At 52.4% G+C, this 19,587-nt stretch overlaps 1 pseudogene; it reads left to right on the top strand.

Moving 5' to 3' along the window:
* The first annotated feature begins 15,147 nt into the window (after positions 1-15,147).
* Positions 15,148-19,587, top strand: part of LOC119360530 — a 52,371-nt pseudogene continuing 47,931 nt past the window's right edge.

The raw sequence follows: 19,587 nt of genomic DNA, 5'->3' as shown, positions 1-19,587 counted from the left end.
TGATATTTATTGTTGAACATGCCTTTTACTTTTGAAACGATAATTGTTACTTAGCATGTGATGTTGCCTAGTAATAAACTGAACCGTATTTTAGTGTTTTCATTTTCCTCAATTACCAAGTTTAGCATCTACCTTTTTTATCTAATACACTCCATTATACTCAAATATGTTCTTTACAACCCACATGTGTTGCATTTTTTCTGCTAACAGTAGAGTACCAAATTTTTGAAGACTTTCATTTCTTACATTCGTTACTTTCAGCCGCTGAACAAACCAAGGTAAAGAGCGACAAACACGGAAAAGGCTAGCTGTTGGCTGTGGGTGCCGAGCTGACGGACAGTGTGGAAGAAGAAGGTGTGATCTTTGCAGTGGCCCATGAAGCATTTTTTTCTTTGCATGTTGATCACTACTGCATTGTTCAGGTTCTTAATCAAGGTAGTAGCCAATTCTCCGTGTTTTCCTCTCTATACAAATTTCGACTTGTTTGACGTTCTTTACTTATCTTTCTCCTAATTAATCATCTAAGTTCCTAATGAAAGTAGCTTTGTGTGTGTGTGTGTGTGTGTGTGTGTGTGTGTGATCATGCTTCCTTTACTTCTATCGCTAAGTTTCAGTTATCTCAATATGACCACTATCAAAGCCAAGCGATGTTTGCTTGAGAAAATAATGTAATAAACAGATATTCTTTGTGTTGCTAATAATTTCGTATATTGAAAGAACAACTCAGCCCGGTTTGTATGCAGCTGGCGCATATGTTTGCCAGAAACACATGTGGGTGAGTGTGCATGTTCTTACTGCTTTAATACTTGCAGTGACTGGTCGACTGTGATTGTGGGTCGCAACCAAGGGAATGCTAACCGTGGTGGTGGTGGTGATTGAAGAGCCCTTAATCAATTCGGCCCTGTAGATTGGAGCAGCAGCATGGGATATTGCACCACCTAGCTCCGTCTATCTGATTCATCTTATTTTCTTGGTCTATCAACTAGAGGAATCTACAGGTATGTGCTGCATGTTTTCTGCTAACTGGAGAGCAACACATTTGTGAAGACTTTCATTTCTTGTTTACTTTCAGCCTGTCATAATTTTTTAACTGAAGACATATTATTGTTAGTTGGATGAGAGCTGATGATATACTGCCAGTAGATAGACTAGGGTGCAAACTGTCTTAATCTGTGCAAATAACAGTGCAAACCAACCTCGTATTCTTTGAGGAACAAACTGATATTATGGTTACAGCTTTTAACAGAAGCAGGAATATTAGTAAGCATTATATATTGATGTTAAATGGTTTGCTGCACCTTAGGACCGTCAGCTAGGCATGGCCTTACAAAATACGTGCATTATTTGGCCAACCATTCTTCCTTTTGCTACCTGAACTGACAACAAGCATTGTAGTAACGTGTTGTTTATGTGAATTCCAGATGCTTGAATACGTTCCTGACCTCGCGCAATCGATAGTCGGTCTGATATCATCCTCCAACGACCAAGAGTTCCGAGACGAATGCGTGGTGCCCCTCGCGAAACATAGGTGAGATGATCTTGCACTAACCTTTTAATTATATTTTCCCTACAGTCTTCTATGTGTAGTATTGGCACTATATTAATGTAATTTCTATTTTATTCATGTTGTAAAGAACGGCTTCAGCATCATAGGATCTGCAATAATAAGAGCAAAATTTAGCATCCACTTCACAGAGAAAATTCAGTATCAAATGTACTTAAACACACTCTGTTCACAGTTAGACCTGTTTGTGAATGTATTTTGTCACTTTTTATTTACCCCCTTGTTGTACTCTTTTCTCATCACTGTATTTGTCCATCAGCCATCCCTTCTCTTCCCTTGTGCTTCCCTCTTTTTTCTGGTCTTCTTCAAATCTCTAAAGTTACAGTAAGAACCTTATTGCTGATGCCTTAGAACAAATCTGATTGCTTAAGAATGGGCGCATAATTTTTATAGTAAGCCATGTGATATGGTAGGTGCTAGCGTGGCTTTGGTTTATTTTCTGATAAGGATATCTTATGTAACCAAACTGTTTGCAATATCTTCTCATTTTTAGATATTGTTTTAGATCTTTGGGATCATTGGCAACTCGCAAGTTTGAACAAATTCTCATTTCTATTATTGCTCAAACATAGAAGTTCTTTTTTGCAGGGAGATGACAGAAAGTTGCAAGTCCACAAGTTGATCTAAGATGTTCTGGTCATCGCTTTTGTTCATAACATGGTAGACAAATTTTGTTCATATGGAAGTTGATGCCGGCTTGGTGATTGAAGGATTGGTCTCTTTCATAATACTCCCTCTGTACCAAAATACTCATAGTTGGAGGAACTTGAACTAGTTTCCCCCAACTGCAAGTATTTCGGTACAGAGGAAGTATTTTGTAGTAGCCAAGTGATCGAACAATTAGTCTCTTAGGAGCTTAGCCTTTATATTTTTCAGCAGGACACGTCTTGTATGTCGACTTATGTATTACCTTCACGGTTGTAGCAAACTCGAGTGAAGATAATATATGTTGAATAAATGTACTAGTGAATGGTGAATGGTGTCTTGTGATGAATAGAAGAGTGCAATTATTTGTATATGTATTGTGGACTGAACATGAGTTGAAAACTACAAATGTAATTTTATTGAAAATATAGTGTAAATGCATTTTGTGCTGAAATGTAGAGCCCTGGCAGCAAAAGTGTTGGCAGAAGTATTGGACGTCGCACTATGTGTCGGTATAGCACATTAACAAACAAACTGTCGACGTAACAATGGATGTTGCACTATGTGTCGGCATAGCACAATGTCAGATGATCTGTCGGCATAGCATAGTCCGTCGGTATAGAATTGTTTGTCGCCATAGATCTCACCTAGCCCATCAAACTGTCTGTCGGCACAGATTTATCTGTCATTAAAGACCTTTCCCGGCATGACTATAGGCGACAACTCATTTCTGTCACCATAGATCTTTGCCGACACTAAATGTGTCGCCTTAGTTGACATATGCCAACAGATTGTTTGACGCTGATTTGAGTGTCATGGTGTAGTGCGTCCGGAGGTTGCCGAGGTGGACGACCTCGATGCCATCGTCTGGAGGTTGCTGAGGTGAAGGACCTTGACGCTTTGGTAGATACATTTAGAAAAGTGGTCTGGTTAGGTTGGTAGTGGGACGCTAGGGAAGGTACCCACCTTTCGTGATGGTTGTGTGCATCTGATGTATAAATGGGATCTCATGATTTCTTTGAGTTGAGATTTTCAATGTTGTATACATGAACGCTGCAAGTGCTAAGAATGTAAGTGCTAAGATGGTTCTGTGACCTTTTCACTAGATGTGTCTTGATTTCCATCGATAAATATTGCATCTAACTTTCTTTTAAAAAAATTAATTACTTAGCAGTAGCGTGGGGGAAGAAGGGCATTCTACTAGTACTTAGGAATAGTAGTAGCGTGGGTTAGGAATAGTAGTAGCGTGGGTTGCGCGCGCTACTACTAACTTTTTAGCTGTAGCGTGGGGTAAAACACACGCTACTGCTAAACAATAGTTGTAGCGTAATAGTAGTAGCGTAGGTTAGTCCAAAAACCCACGCTACTGGTAAGGTTTTTCCCAGTAGTGATACATAGCGCAAGTCAGCACACAAGCAATAGCATAAACAGCTGAAACAGTAGAACAAAGTAGAAAGTGGTTGCTGATAGTTACCCAATGCTTGGTTGTTGCTTATATCTTGAAATGGGGTGCGCGGCCCGGCACGATTGGGAGACGACATACAGTCGCCCGCCTTCATGTGAATATTCATGTCATTAAATTATTAGAATCATGTATATTGTGCATATAATCAGTAGAGTTTTCTATTACTGACAGGTAGAAGGTAAGCAATAATTGTTTCATCTGTGTAAAAATACTACACTGTCCATTTTGTTGATATGTTGTGTGTCAAGAGAGTTAAGTCAGTTAGAAGATTGCAGTAGTCAATAGAGTTGTGCAGCAGGTTGCATGTTTAAGTCAGTTAGAAGATTGCAATAGCCAAAACAGAGTTGTACAGCAGGTTGCATGCTTAAGTCAGTTAGAAGATTGCAGTACCAAAACACACACCATTTTCCACATAGAAATCAGTAATTAGAGATGTAAAATGAATCATTATGCTGTAGACTGGCACGATGTATCATTCCTGTGCCATAGGTATGGTAGAACGGTGTGCAATTGCATGGCATCTGAATGTCTTTTACGCATCTTACCTTTTCTGTATGCCTAATGTTTGATATGTTCTATAAAGATAGATAATGCAGTATAACTGTTCTGAAAATTGTAATCTTTAGTGCAGGGAAGAATTACAGCTGGAGCAGGGGCCGTGCAGGGCGGGGGTGGCCGCGCGGGTGCCAGGCGGGCTCCTGGGCACTGGCGATCTGGCGGGCTTCTTCCACGCTGCGAGGGGGCAGGGCAGCCTCCTGGGCGCCCGCTACGTCGATCGTGCAGGGAGAGGCGGCAGCGTGGTCGAGTGGAGGTCGCCGTGCGGGAGAAGACGGTGTTGACGCGATGGTGATGGAAGGTAGAGAGGATCCTGGGCAGTTGGGCGAGGGTAATCAATTCCTTCCTTAGTGTGCGATGTGCGATTAAAATTGCCTGATTGTCGGGGGGGTGACTGATTATTGGAGGTAAGGCCTCCGTAGTCTCCTGGTGAAGCACGGTCAGTCAATATAAATTGGTAAGTGCACACCACAGAGGTATTAAAGATGGTTGTTAGATTCAGAGTCATGGGAGTAATCGTGCGGTGGTGAATGGGTCGTCCGGGTTGCTGGGGATATTTCGAGGTGCACTTAAGATAAGAAAGTTCATGTTGGATTGTATAATAGTAGTAGAGATGCTCCATTTTTCTCCTAAGCGAACGATGGATATACTCCAAATGGTGTCCCCGAGGGAATGCGCACACGAAACCCAACTCCCAACAGGGGCCCACCAGTCAGCCAGCGGCATTCCCCTAGCCCCTCCCCCTCATATAACGGGAAGAAAATCTTATACGACCGGGTGGCATGCTTTCCAGCGAACGACCCTGTCCATCCACTGACACGTGTATTCGGGAATCTCCAAACGACAAGCGTATCCGGTGATTCATCATCACCATTGAGGGGGTCCTGGATTAGGGGGTGTCTGGATAGCCGAACTATCACCTTTGGCCGGACTCCTGGACTATGAAGATACAAGATTGAAGACTTCGTCCCGTGTCCGGATGGGACTTTCCTTGGCGTGGAAGGCAAGCTTGGCGATACGGATATGTAGATCTCCTACCATTGTAACCGACTCTGTGTAACCCTAACCCTCTTCGGTGCCTATATAAATCAGAGGGTTTTAGTCCGTAGGATGAACAACAATCATACCATAGGCTAGCTTCAAGGGTTTAGCCTCTCTGATCTCGTGGTAGATCTACTCTTGTACTACCCATATCGTCAGTATTAATCAAGCAGGAGTAGGGTTTTACCTCCATCGAGAGGGCCCGAACCTGGGTAAAAACATCGTGTCCCTTGTCTCCTGTTACCATCCGCCTAGACGCACAGTTCGGGACCCCCTACCCAAGATCCGCCGGTTTTGACACCGACATTGGTGCTTTCATTGAGAGTTCCTCTGTGTCGTCATCTTTAGGCCCGATGGCTCCTCCGATCATCAACAACGATGCGATCCAGGGTGAGACTTTTCTCCCCGGACAGATCTTTGTATTCGGCGGCTTTGCACTGTGGGCCAATTCGCTTGGCCATCTGGAGCAGATTGAAAGCTACGCCCCTGGCCATCAGGTCAGATTTGGAAGTTTGAACTACACGGCTGACGTCCTCGGAGACTTGATCTTCGACGGGTTCGAGCCGCAGCCAAGCGCGCCGCACTGTCACGATGGGCATGATCTAGCTCTGCCGCCGAACAGTGCCCTGGAGGCCGCACCAGTGTCCGCTCCGACCCTTAGCTCGGAGCCGACTGCGCCGATCGAGGACGGGTGGCTGGACACCGCCTCGAGGGCTGCGATCTCTATGGCGATTGATCCGAACACCATCCCTATCCTTTGCAAGGCTCGTGACTCCAAGGTGCCGGACTCCTCTCTGGACTCCGAACCTTCCGCGCCCCTGCCAATCGAATCCGATTGGGCGCCGGTCATGGAGTTCACCGCCACGGACATCTTTCAGCACTCGCCCTTTGGCGACATCCTGAATTCACTAAAGTCTCTCTCTTTATCAGGAGAGCCCTGGCCGGACTATGGTCAGGAAGGTTGGGATGCGGACGATGAAGAAATTTAAACCCCACCCACCACCCACTTCGTAGCCACTGTCGATGATTTAACCGACATGCTCGACTTCGACTCCGAAGACATAGACGGTATGGACGACGGTGCAGGAGACGACCAAGAACCAGCGCCTACAGGGCACTGGAAGGCCACCTCGTCATACGACATTTACATGGTGGACATCCCAAAAGATAGGAATGGCGATGGAACAACGGAGGATGACCCCTCCAAGAAACAGCCTAAGCGCCGGCGTCAGCGGCGCCGCTCTAAATCCCGCCACAGCAAAAACGGTGATTCCGGCACGGGAGACAATATCACCCCAGATAGTGCCGAAGACAACCCCCTCCAGTAGGATTCAGTGCAGGAGGATGGAGAAGCCAACCCTCATGAGAGAGCGGCAGGCAGAGAGGTAGAGGACGATAATTACATGCCTCCCTCCGAAAACGAGGCAAGCCTCGATGACGACGAATTTGTCGTGCCTGAGGATCCCGTCGAACAAGAGCGTTTCAAACGCAGGCTTATGGCCACGGCAAGCAGCCTCAAGAAAAAGCAGCAGTAGCTTAGAGCTGACCAAGATTTGCTAGCCGACAGATGGACTGAAGTCCTGGCGGCCGAAGAGTACGAACTCGAACGCCCCTCCAAGAGCTATCCAAAAAGCAGGCTGCTACCCCGATTAGAGGAGGAAGCACCTAAACCCACATCACCAATGCATAATACGGCCGGCCGGCCACCTCGTGGCCGCGACAGAGAGGCCTCTCGGCCCTCCACTCAAGCCGCACCCCGGCGCCGCTCAAAAAATACCAAGGCGCGGGAAAATGCGCCAGACCTGCGGGATATATTGGAGGACAAGGCAAGGCAAACAAGATTGATCTACGGATCGCGTGGGCGCCCCACGATACGTGATGATAACCGTCATGCCGGATATGGCAATTCCGGCTGGGCCGAACACAGTAGACAAAGCTCATTTGAGCTGCGTCGTGATATAGCCCAATACAGAGGCGCCGCACACCCACTATGCTTCACAAACGAAGTGATGGATCATCAAATCCCTGAGGATTTCAAACCCGTAAACATTGAATCATACGATGGCACAACAGATCCTGCGGTCTGGATCGAGGACTATCTCCTTCATATCCACATGGCCCGCGGTGATGATCTACACGCCATCAAATACTTTCCACTCAAGCTTAAAAGACCAGCTCGGCATTGGCTTAACAACTTGCCAGCAGAGTCAATTGGTTGTTGGGAAGACCTGAAAGCCGCATTCCTCGACAACTTCCAGGGCACCTATGTGCGACCACCAGACGCCGATGACCTAAGCCACATAATTCAGCAACCAGAGGAATCGGCCAGACAATTCCGGACACGGTTCCTACCCAAGAAAAATCAAATCGTCGACTGTCCGGATGCAGAGGCCCTTGCATCCTTCAAACACAACATCCGCTACGAGTGGCTTGCCCGGCACCTAGGACAGGAAAAGCCGAAATCCATGGCAGCCCTCACAACACTCATGACCCGCTTTTGCGCGGGAGAGGACAGCTGGCTAGCTCGTAGTAACAATATGACCAAGAGCCCTGGTAATTCGGATAGTAAGGACAGCAACGGCAGGTCGCGTCGCAACAAGCACAAGCGCCGCATTAATGGCGATATTGCTAAAGATACGACAGTCAATGCCGGATTCAGAGGCTCTAAACCCGGTCAGCGGAAAAAGCCGTTCAAAAGAAATACTCCGAGCCCATCCAATTTGGACCGAATACTCGATCGCTCGTGCCAGATACACGGCACCCCCGAAAAACCAGCCAACCACACCAACAGGGATTGTTGGGTGTTCAAGCAGGCAGGCAAGTTAAATGCCGAAAACAATGACAAGGGGCGGCATAGTGACGACGAGGAGGAGCCCCGGCCACCGAACAATAGAGGACAGAAGGGCTTCCCCCTACAAGTGCGGACGGTGAACATGATATACGCAACCCACATACCCAAAAGGGAGCGGAAGCGTGCACTAAGGGACATATATGCGATGGAGCCAGTCGCCCCAAAGTTCAATCCGTGGTCCTCCTGCCCGATCACTTTTGATCGAAGGGACCACCCCACTAGCATCCGCCATGGAGGATTCGCCGCATTGGTTCTAGACCCAATTGTTGACGGATTTCACCTCACTAGAGTCCTGATGGACGGCGGCAGCAGCCTAAACCTGCTTTATCAGGATACAGTGCGCAAAATGGGCATAGACCCCTCAAGGATTAAACCCACAAAGACGACCTTCAAAGGCGTCATACCAGGTGTAGAGTCCAACTGTACAGGCTCAGGTACACTTGAAGTGGTCTTCGGATCCCCGGATAACTTCCGAAGCGAGGAGTTAATCTTCGACATAGTCCCGTTCCACAACGGCTATCATGCACTGCTCGGACGAACCACATTTGCAAAGTTCAATGCGGTGCCACACTACGCATACCTCAAGCTCAAGATGCCAGACCCTCGAGGAGTCATCACGGCCAACGGAAACACCGAACGCTCTCTCCGAACGGAGGAGCATACGGCGGCCCTCGCGGCGGAAGTACAAAGCAACCTCTCAAGGCAATTCTCGAGTCCGGCTATTAAATGTCCGGACACCGTCAAGCGCGCCCGGAGTAACCTACAACAAGACCGCCTGGCACGTCCCGAGCACGCGTAGCAATGCGGCCCCAACCCCAGCCCTCGCGAAATTGCGAAACCAGTATTACGCGTACATAATTACACTCTGGAAATACCATGGGCATAGGGGGAGGGGCACGACCACGGCAGGCCCAGAATGCGGCTCAACCGCACCAGGGGCTCCCGATTGTGTCATTCTTTTTTTTCCTTATTTTCAGGACTCCGTTCTCAAGAAGCCCTGTCCGGCAGTAGAATCACCGAACACACGATGCAACAGCCAGGGAAGCAGAAAGCTACGTCGAGTGTCCAGGTGGTCTCTATAACGAGCAGTATACTTGTTTCACACATCATCCCGCAGCTCGCCCCTGGAGGGGGACTTGTCAAATAGTCCCGTCCATTGCTTATCGCACTATTTGTATCGTTTTGCTTTTACCGCAGCCTTTTTGAATAAACAATACATAGCTTCTGCCTATTATTGCATTCCTTTTTTTCCTATATATGTTCACTTATGACATGTTGCATCCATACACTTTGGTACGGCCAAATACACCAGGGGCTTAAGTACCCCAAAATATGGTGTGATAAGTCCGAATACTTTCACAAGTGCGGCACCCCGAACTTATAGCATTATATGCATCGGCTCCGAATCATGTCTTGGGTCAATAGTTGGGTTTGCCCGGCTCCCATGTTTTGGTACCTTACGTTCCGTTATATCGGCTAAGGTAGCGTTGGGAGAACCACTGCGATTGTGCCCCGGTTGAGCTGGGTTAAGCACCTCAGTGGAGAAAGCTAAAACTAACCGTCATGATAGGGCGAGAGCCGGTCGCTGTTTGTGAGGTTTTCGAGTCCCTAAAGACTTATGCCGCTTAGAGCGAGGAGTCGGCTTTGTCCGGCCCAGGCGTGGATAGCGCCCCGGACTCGGTCTTCCGAATACTAGGGGCTTCGCCAAAATTTAAAATTATAGAATTCTATGACTAAGTGAGAGTGTTCAAGCATTATAGTCCGGTTGCCTCGTTTGTTACGTTGAGCGCCTCCCTCGAAGGACCCAAGAATGGGAAAAAGAGCGCTCAAGTTTGTCCCGAACACCCCATCACTCGTGGCATGGGGGCAGAAGCCGACGACTCACCATCTCTCAAATTTAATAAACGGCCGCACAGAAGGTAATATTTTAAATTCACAAGCGTTGCTTAGCGCATATGAACAAGTTTTCAGCATACAGGATAACAAATGCGAGTTTACTCAAAAATTACATCTTTGGAGCACTCGCCCGCTATAAGGCGGGCACCCTTCAGGACGCCCTCGTAATACATCTCGGGCTTGCGATACTCCCTGCCCGGCGGTGGTTTGTCCGTCACAAGCTTCTCAGCGTCCATCTTGCCCCAGTGCACCTTAGCACGGGCAAGGGCCCTACGGGCACCTTCGATGCAGACGGAGCGCTTGACGACTTCAATCCATGGACAGGCGTCCACCAGCCGCCTCACCAGCCCGAAGTAGCTCCCAGGCATGGCTTCCTTAGACCACAACCGAACTATGAGGCCCTTCATGGCCTGTTCGGCCACCTTATGGAGCTCGACCAGCTGCTTCAGCTAGTCGCTCAAGGGCACCGGGTGTCCGGCCTCAGCATACTGAGACCAGAACACCTTCTCCGTCAAGCTCCCCTCCTCGGCTCGGTAGAACACGGCATCATCGGACACACTGCGGGGCAGATCTGCGAATGCTCCTGGAGAGCTCCGGATTCAGGTAAGTAACAGATAGTTCACTTTCACGCGCTTGCTTTGCATAAAGAATGCCTTACCCGCCGCTATCTTCTTCAATGCCTCAATTTTCTGGAGGGCTTTTTGGGCTTCGGCCTTAGCGGCTTTGGCGCTCTCAAGGGCCGAGGCGAGCTCGGACTCTCGAGTCTTTGAGTCACGCTCCAAACTCTCGTGTTTTTCCACGAGAACCTGGAGCTCTTGCCGCACCTCCGCCACCCGCGCCTCCTGCTTCTCTCGCTCGGTGTGCTCCGCGACCGCATTGCTTTCGGCCTTGGACACCGCTTCCTTCAGGGTCGCCACCTCGTTCGTGGCCCCTGCAATACTCACGTTATTCCTGTCATTTTTTGCAACCACATCTTTTATATACTTCCATAAGGTATTACTTACCTTCCTTGTCCTCGAGATGCTTTTTGGCAAGTCCGAGCTCGTTGTCGGACCGCTCGAGGCTCTGCTTCAATGCATTGACCTCCGCAGTCAGTGCGGCAGAGGTCGGCAGCGCAGCCTGCATTCCCATATTGACATACTTATGTTAGACTCCTGCGTACATCTTTTTAGATCCTCAGTTCGGCTTTTCTTTCCGAACACCAAACTGAGCATCAGGGGCTACTGTCTATGCGGTAATATTTTACATATCTTAAATACATATCTCAATGCCTGTTAGAAGGCTGGCGCAGGCTTCAGTCAGCCCGCTCTTGGCGGACTGAACTTCCTGGATCACCACACCCATAACAGTGCGGTGCTCCTCGTCGATGGAGGCGCCGTTAAGCGCCTCCAGCAAATTATCCGGTGCCTCCGGTTGGACAGAGGTCACCGGCGTCGTAGTCTCGCCCTTCTTATGAAGGGGCCGCCTGCCGGACTCTGGAACTACTGAAGGTTCCGGTACGGAGTCCGCCCTAGGGCCGGACTTAGAGCCCTTTGGGGTTTTATCCTCCTCGCGCCTGGAGTCCGGGAGGTTGCCTGGCGGCGCCTCCTGGACCACCTCCTCCTGGCTGGGCCCCTTTTGGGACCCCACCTCGGCGTCATCCGCAGCGCAGGAGAGGAGGCAGCCGGAAGCGAGGTGCTATTCACGTCCGGCGAATCCAGGCAGCCGCTCGTTGAAACGTCCAGCTTGTCCTTGGGCGGGCTGCAGGGTTATATTCGGCATTAGGAGATATTGTGCGACAAATGAAACGCCATGAGTTATTCTGGTATCCGGACACTTACAATTTCGCCAAGGGCTTAGCCCTCGGTGGCCACTCCTCTTCGTCGTCGGCGGCGTTGGTGGAGTATTTCGGAGGAAGGGTCCTTCCCTTCTTGGACCCTCCGGCCTCCCCAGTTGGGGCGGCCTTCCTTTTCTTCTCTCCCCCCGCTGGGGGAGAGGCCTCTTTTTCCTCCTCCTCGTCTTCGCGGGAGGAGTCCGCCTCGGAGTCATCGGACGATGAGTCCGACAACACCTGGCGCCGGGAACTCCTTCGAGTTCCCGTGGCCTTCTTCTTGGCCTTCTTCTCCGGCACCACGTGAGGTGCCGGAACCAGCAGCCCTGTTAATCGAGCGTCCGCTGGGTCTTCTGGCAAGGGAGCCGGACAGTTAACCTGCCCGGACGTCTTTTGCCAGGCCTGTCAAAGGTAGGGGAGTTTAGATCCCACATAGAGTCAAACTATGAAAAACAAGTGTCCTGTAAGGGTAAAATAGCTTATGTCGCTGGCTTGACGCTGCGAGCTGAATCCGCGATCTTTGGTAGCGGATGCGGGAGCCTCAGCGCCCTTGAACAGCACCTTCCAGGCATCTTCGTACGTAGTGTCGAAGAGCTTGCTCAAGGTTTGGTGATGTGCCGGATCAAATTCCCACAAGTTGAAGGCCCGTTGTTGGCATGGGAGGATCCGGCGGATGAGCATGACTTGGACTACGTTGACAAGCTTGAGCTTCTTGTTTACCAGGTTTTGGACGCGGGTTTGGAGTCCGGTCAGCTCTTCCGAATTACCCCATGACAGGCCCATCTCTTTCCAAGAGGTGAGCCGTGTAGGGAAGCCAGATCGGAATTCGGGGGCCGCCACCCATTTAGGGTCACGCGGCTCGGTGATGTAGAACCACCCCGATTGCCATCCCTTTATGGTCTCCACGAAGGAGCCCTCGAGCCATAGGACGTTGGGCATCCTGCCCACCATGGCACCTCCGCACTCCGCCTGACGGCCGCCCACTACCTTCGGCTTGACATTAAAGGTCTTCAGCCATAAGCCGAAGTGGGGCTGGATGCAGAGGTAGGCCTCACACACGACGATGAACGTCGAGATGTTGAGGATGAAATTCGGGGCCAGATCATGGAAATCCAGGTCGTAGTAGCACATGAGCCCCCGGACGAATGGGTGAAGTGGAAAACCTAGTCCGCAGAGGAAGTGGGTGAGGAACACCACCCTCTCATGGGGCCTGGGGCTGGGGATAAGTTGCCCCTTGTCGGGGAGCCGATGCGCGATGTCGCTGGACAAGTATCCGGCCTTCCGCAGCTTTTTGATGTGCCCCTCCGTGACGGAGGAGACCATCCACTTGCCTCCCCCTCCGGACATGGCTGGGGAAGGTTGAGGCGAGATGTGCGGACTTGGACGCTGGAGCTCGAGTGCGCGGAAATGGATGAGCAAAGGAGGAAGAAGGCGTGTGTGAAAAAGTGGATCCTTATCCCCTTATATGGACGGACGAAGCTATGCGTCCCCACCAGCCTGGTAAAACTCGCTTATCTCCCAAGCGCCGTAATCGATGCGTGGTTGGGTTACCCACGCCCGTATTAATGAGAATCCCGGAATAAGGGGACATGATCTCTGCTTCGATAAGACGTGCCAAGGAAACCGCCTCGCTAAACGCGCTGAGGTGGGACAGTAAAAACGATTCGAATAAAGGCTTGGCCGTGGTGTGATGTCACGCCGCGGAATACGTCAGCAGATTGAATTTGTGTAACTATTATTCTCTCTATGGTGGTATGTGGAACTTATTTTGCAGAGCCGGACACTAACCTTGTGTTCAAAATCTTCTATGAAGTATTCGGAGGAGGAACCCGCCTTGCAATGCCGAAGACAATATGCGCGCCGGACTTGTCGTCATTGAAGCCTGGTTCAGGGGCTACTGAGGGAGTCCTGGATTAGGGGGTGTCCGGATAGCCGAACTATCACCTTTGGCCGGACTCCTGGACTATGAAGATACAAGATTGAAGACTTCGTCTCGTGTCCGGATGGGACTTTCCTTGGCGTGGAAGGCAAGCTTGGAGATACGGATATGTAGATCTCCTACCATTGTAACCGACTGTGAGTAACCCTAACCCTCTTCGGTGCCTATATAAACTAGAGGGTTTTAGTCCGTAGGACGAACAAAAATCATACCATAGGCTAGCTTCTAGGGTTTAGCCTATCTGATCTCGTGGTAGATCTACTCTTGTACTACCCATATCATCAGTATTAATCAAGCAGGAGTAGTGTTTTACCTCCATCGAGAGGGCCCGGATCTGGGTAAAAACATCGTGTCCCTTGTCTCCTGTTACCATCCGCCTAGACACACAGTTCGGGACCCCCTACCCAAGATCCACCGGTTTTGACACCTACAACCATTAATTCCCATCCAAAAGAAATTAATCCCCTTCCAAATTGTATTGCCCAGCCCGCCGCCGCCGGTGTTAGTAGCCTATGTTGTTGCATCATGTCGCCATGACCGGCGAGCTCGCAGATGCATGACCTTCACACACCTGGTACCGCGAGGGGAAGATGAGGTGCAGGAGCCAGAGGAGCAGCTACTCCGGCGGCGGGAGCACGCGGAGCACTCCGCTGACCAATGAAATCCCCGCCGGCAACATCCATCCGCCTGGCCTGCACGAGCTCAGATCCGGCAGCACCCGCGAGAAGCAATATAGTTAACATCGCCGGCCCGTTTCTCAACAACCCCACGAGGTCGTCGGCGAACTGCTCGTCATCGCCAGGAGCCCGGCTGGAAGCCTGCGGGGTGACTCGCAGTCTCGCACCAGGAAGAAGGAGCACAGGAAGCGCGTACGAGGAGGCGTGGCAAGGCATGGAATCGGTGTTGGACTATTGGGGAAGAAGAAGTGAGTTATTTGCCTGGAGATTCATGGATACATGTATTGTTGGATGGACAGGGTCGTTCGTTGCAAAGCATGCGACCCAGTCGTAGGCTGGTCGTAATGGTAGTATCATAGTTAGTATCATGCATGCCAACTAGACAATTTTGATGAGATGACATAGCATTAAATGAAGAAAGAGAGGGTGTAGTATCATATCATGATACCGTATCATATTAAATGTTATGATACTTTGTGTCATGCATGGCAATAAATAAAGTACAACATGATACTAATATATGATACTATGCATTACGGAGGTAGTATCATACACTAGTATCATATGCATGATACTAGTATATGATACTACCCATTACAACTAGCCGTATAAGATTTTCTTCCCATATACCCCCCCCCCCCGCGCCGCCTCCCCCGGCTCCTCTCATATCACCGTCGCCCCACCCTCGCCCCCTCCTCGCCGCCATGGAGCCCTCCCCGTCCTACGCGCTGCACCTAGCCGTCGTGGTGCTCGTCGGCGCCTCCTTCGCCGCCGCGCCCGCGTACTACATGCACCACAAGACCCTCGACCAGCTGCTCCGCTTCGCCCGCTCCCTCGACCGCGACCACCGCCGCCGCGCCCGCCTCCTCCCCAACGGCGCCGAGGGACAGCGACTGCGACCGGGAGGACAGGGAGGAGGAGGACGACGCCGGCTGCGGCGGCGGCGGACATCCCCCGCACCGGGACCACGATCGCCGCAGCCTCCCCATCCCGCCGGGGCTCCCGCCGCTCCACACCGGCCGAGAGGGTACGCCCCGCTCTCCTGATTCCCGCATCCCCGCCATATGCTATGTGATCGGCGCGGTATGTGCGCGCTTGCGGTAGTGTGAGGCATCGATTATTCACAAGCCTGATCCTGTCCGGGTGATTTGTTAAGTAGTTCAGTGCACTACGATGCAGTTCGTCAATGGTGGTGATTTTTTTCGACCAATAGCGGTGTTAGCGTTGGCTGGGTTAATTTATCCATCCCATTGTGCCCCAGCACTCACTACTTATTCGCCGCATTTCAGCTTTGGTAAAACTTGTGGTGCTCCAAACTTATGCATCCGGGAAATGTGTCCAGCTCAGTACCTTTAAGAGCAAGTACAATAGAGCTGAGTGTTAGGAATTAAGACTCTCAACTCACGATCACAGAGGAGACAAGGTTTTTGTGTCGCGTGCAAAACTCTGCGACTTTTCTCGTTTTTCTCATCGCTATTTATTTGTTACAAGGAAAGAGAGGCAGGTGGCGATCCTAACTACGCGCCACGATCCGCCGTGCTCGCGCCATCCCACGAACGCTGATCGTGCCTCCTAAGCCACCTGCGATTCTACCGGGCCGATCATGGTGACCACGTCCAGCCGGCCCGCGCTAGCTACTTTCATGGCACGCACAGTCCGCGGCTCAAGCAGCAAGTTTATTTCAAACGGAAATAAAGAAACTAGTCTAAGCACAACGACTAGATTAGCTAACAAATCACCCCCCCTAATCTTGGCGTTGGCGTATTATTTCAACCATGTCGATCCTCCTTCTTAGCTCCTGAAAGGCGAGGCGCCCGAGTGCTTTCGGCAGAGCGTCGGCTAGTTGCTCGCTGGTTCTGACGTAGTCGATGAAGACCCGTCATTGCTCCATGCACTCGCGAATGAAATGGTACCTGATCTCAATGTGTTTGCTGCGATCGTGGAAGACAGGGTTCTTCGCCAGGGAGATCGCCGACTTGCTGTCGACGAGGAGCTTCGGCTGTGCAGCATCCTCGTTCAGCATCTCGCCAAGCAGCCGCGACAGCCAGATGCCCTGACACGCAGCGGCAGTGGCAGCCATGTACTCGGCCTCGCACGAGGAGAGCGCCACCACCCTCTGCTTCTGGGACTGCCAGCTCACCGGGCTCTTACGGAGGAAGAAGATCACCCCCGTCGTGCTCTTCCTGTCGTTCGTGTCCCCAGCATGATCCGAGTCGCTGTAGCCGGTCAGCTGCAGTTCTCCATCGCCACGCTCGTATGCGCAGCCGTGATCCAGCGTCCTGGCCACGTACCGCAGAAGATGCTTCACTGCAGCATAGTGGTCGGACGTGGGCTTCTCCATGAACCTGCTCAAGTACCCAACGGCAAATGATATGTCGGGCCTTGTATGAACCAGATACCGCAATCCTCCGATGATGCTGCGGTACTTTGTCTTGTCCAGCGGGGCGGCGGTGCTCTCCTTGCTCAGTTTGAGCCGAGCCTCCATCGGGGTGTTGCTGGGGTTGCAGTCTTCCATGCCCGTGCTCTCCAGGAGTCAGTTGGCGTAGGCCGCCTGCCCAAGCACGATGCGGCCGCGCTCCTGGCTCACCTCAATCCCGAGATAGTAGCTGAGCATGCCCAGGTCGCTCATGCGAAACATCCCGGTCATCTGCTGCTTGAAGGAGATGATCTCCGCCATGGCCGCTCCGGTGATAATGAGGTCGTCCACGTAGACCCTGACGATCAGAAGGGAGGTGACCGAGCCGCGACGGTAGATGGCGTGCTCTGACGGGCAACGCTCGAACCCCAGAGCGCACAAGTTCTCGTCCAGCTTCACATTCCAGGCCCTCGGTGCTTGACGCAGTCCGTACAGTGCCTTTCGGAGGCGCAACACCTTGCCCTCCTGGCCGGCCACGGCGCACCCCGGCGGCTGCTGCACATAGACCTCCTCGAGCAAGTCACCATTCAAGAAAGCGGACTTTACGTCCATGTGATGTACCTGCCAGCCATGGTGCACGGCGAGCACGACGAGGACGCGCACTGAGTCCATGCGCGCGACTGGCGCGAAGACCTCTTCAAAGTCGACGCCCTCCCGTTGCACATAGCCTTTTGCCACCAGGCATGCTTTGTGCTTCACAATGGCCCCCCGGGGATCCTTCTTGAGTTTGTATACCCACTTGAGGCCGATCGGGCGATGGCCAGCCGGGAGCTCGCTCAGCTCCCAAGTCCCGTTGTCCATGATGCTCTTCATCTCCTCGTCCATGGCGGCGCGCCATCCCTGCTCCTTTTCAGCTTTAGTGAACGAGGTGGGCTCCTCGCCCACAAGCAGGTACAGATCGTTGTCGCTGTAGTTCGCCTCCACCTCCTCGGTCGTGTCCCACAGGTTTTCCAGCGTGCGGTACCGGCGCGGCGCCTCGGCGCCAGGTAGTGCTTCTGATGCACCAGATGGTGGTGACGCATGCTCCACACCTGTGGGTGTCGAGCTCGGCGTTCTGTACGCCGGGGAGGTTGGAGTGGGCACGGTGATCGCGCTCTGCAGCGTAGACGGCTCGGCGTCGGGCGCAGGCTCCGTGTGGCGCCCGATCGGGGAAGACGCCGCCTCCACCCGCACGCTCGTCGTGGCCACAGGCTCTAGCTCGACAGTGAAGGACTCAAACCCCTCATCACGAGCGGGTGATGTGGCGCCCCAATCCCACGGCATGCTTTCGTCGAACACGACATCACGGGAGACGTGGGCGCAGCCTGACGACGGGTGGAAGACGCGGTATGCAGCCGATTCGGGCTCGTACCTGAGGAAGACCATGGGCACGCTGCGGTCGTCGAGCTTCTTCGCGTTCGGGCGCGTCACCTTCACGTGAGCCACACAACCAAAAGTGCGAAGGTGATGCACGTTAGGCCGACGGCCGCACCAGGCTTCATACGGCGTCATGCCAGAGATGCTCTTCGTCGTTGCGCGGTTCAGCAGGTACACCGCCGTGGTCACGGCCTCTCCCCATAAACGCGCAGGAACGCCCCTCGCCTTGAGCAGACACCGTGCCATGCCGACGATCGTCTGGTTGCGCCGCTCCACCACCCCATTCTGTTGCGGCGTGTAGGGGGCGATGAGCTGCCGGTGCACGCCCAGCTCTACAAAGAACTCCCCAAGGCTCAAGGAGTTGAACTCACCCCCGCGATCGGTGCGCGGGGTCTTCAGGTGGCGACCGGACTCACGTTTTGCCGCCGCCTGGAACTGCCGGAGCGCCGTCTCTGCCTTGTCCCTGGTAGTCAGTAGGCGCAGCCACATGAACCGGCTCTTGTCATCAACGAGAAGGAGGAAGTACCGTTTCCCTCCTGGCGTGGCCGGTGTGATCGGCCCGCACAGATCCGCCTGCACGAGCCCAAGCACGTCCTCGGCGCGGTTCAGGGCCTGATGAGGGAACGGGGCTCGCCGGTGCTTGCCGGCAAGACAGGCCTCGCAGAGTCGATCCACCTGATCGACGACTGGCAGGCCGTGGACCATGTCCTCGCGCGCGAGCGATCGAAGCGCCTGGAAGCCAAGATGGCTGTACCGCTCATGCTAGAGCCACGCATCCTCGCCTCCGTGTACGGCGAGGCAGACCGGACGAGCCACGTTCAGGCTTAGCACGTACAGACGCCCATGGTTGCGCTGTACGCGTGCGAGCAGGCGTCCGCCCGGGTCTCGCAGCTGAAGGATGCCCTGGCTGATGTGTGTGTCGTAGGCGTTCTCGTCCGATTGGCCCAAGCTCACAATGTTGCTGCAAAGACGAGGAATGTAGTACACTTCATAGAGTAACAGGTGCTCACCATTCAGACACTGGAACAAGATCGTTCCCCTCCCTTCGATCTGCACCGCGGACGCGTCGCCAAGCCCGACGGAGCCGCACACGCCCGTGTCCAGCTCGGAGAAGATCTCCCGCCGCCCAGACATGTGGTTGCTGGCACCGGAGTCCAGGAACCAGGAGGAATCGCAACCTCCATCACCCGCAGTCGGGCGCGCCTGGGAGCGCTCCTCATTCAGCATCACGTGTTCCACGGCTCCCTCCGTGGTCACGTTGAGCATGCTCAGGCTCGCCAGGAGAAGCATGGTCTCCTTCGTTCCGCCCTCGACGAGGTTTACCTGCTCCTTACGCTCGTGCCGGGGCTCGGTGCAATCGCGCGAGAAGTGC

This window comes from Triticum dicoccoides, chromosome 2B (genome assembly GCF_002162155.2).
Source record: "Triticum dicoccoides isolate Atlit2015 ecotype Zavitan chromosome 2B, WEW_v2.0, whole genome shotgun sequence".
NCBI lineage: Eukaryota > Viridiplantae > Streptophyta > Magnoliopsida > Poales > Poaceae > Triticum > Triticum dicoccoides.
The sequence above is the reverse complement of the archived record's forward strand: the minus strand, read 5'-3'. Positions and strand labels throughout refer to the sequence as shown.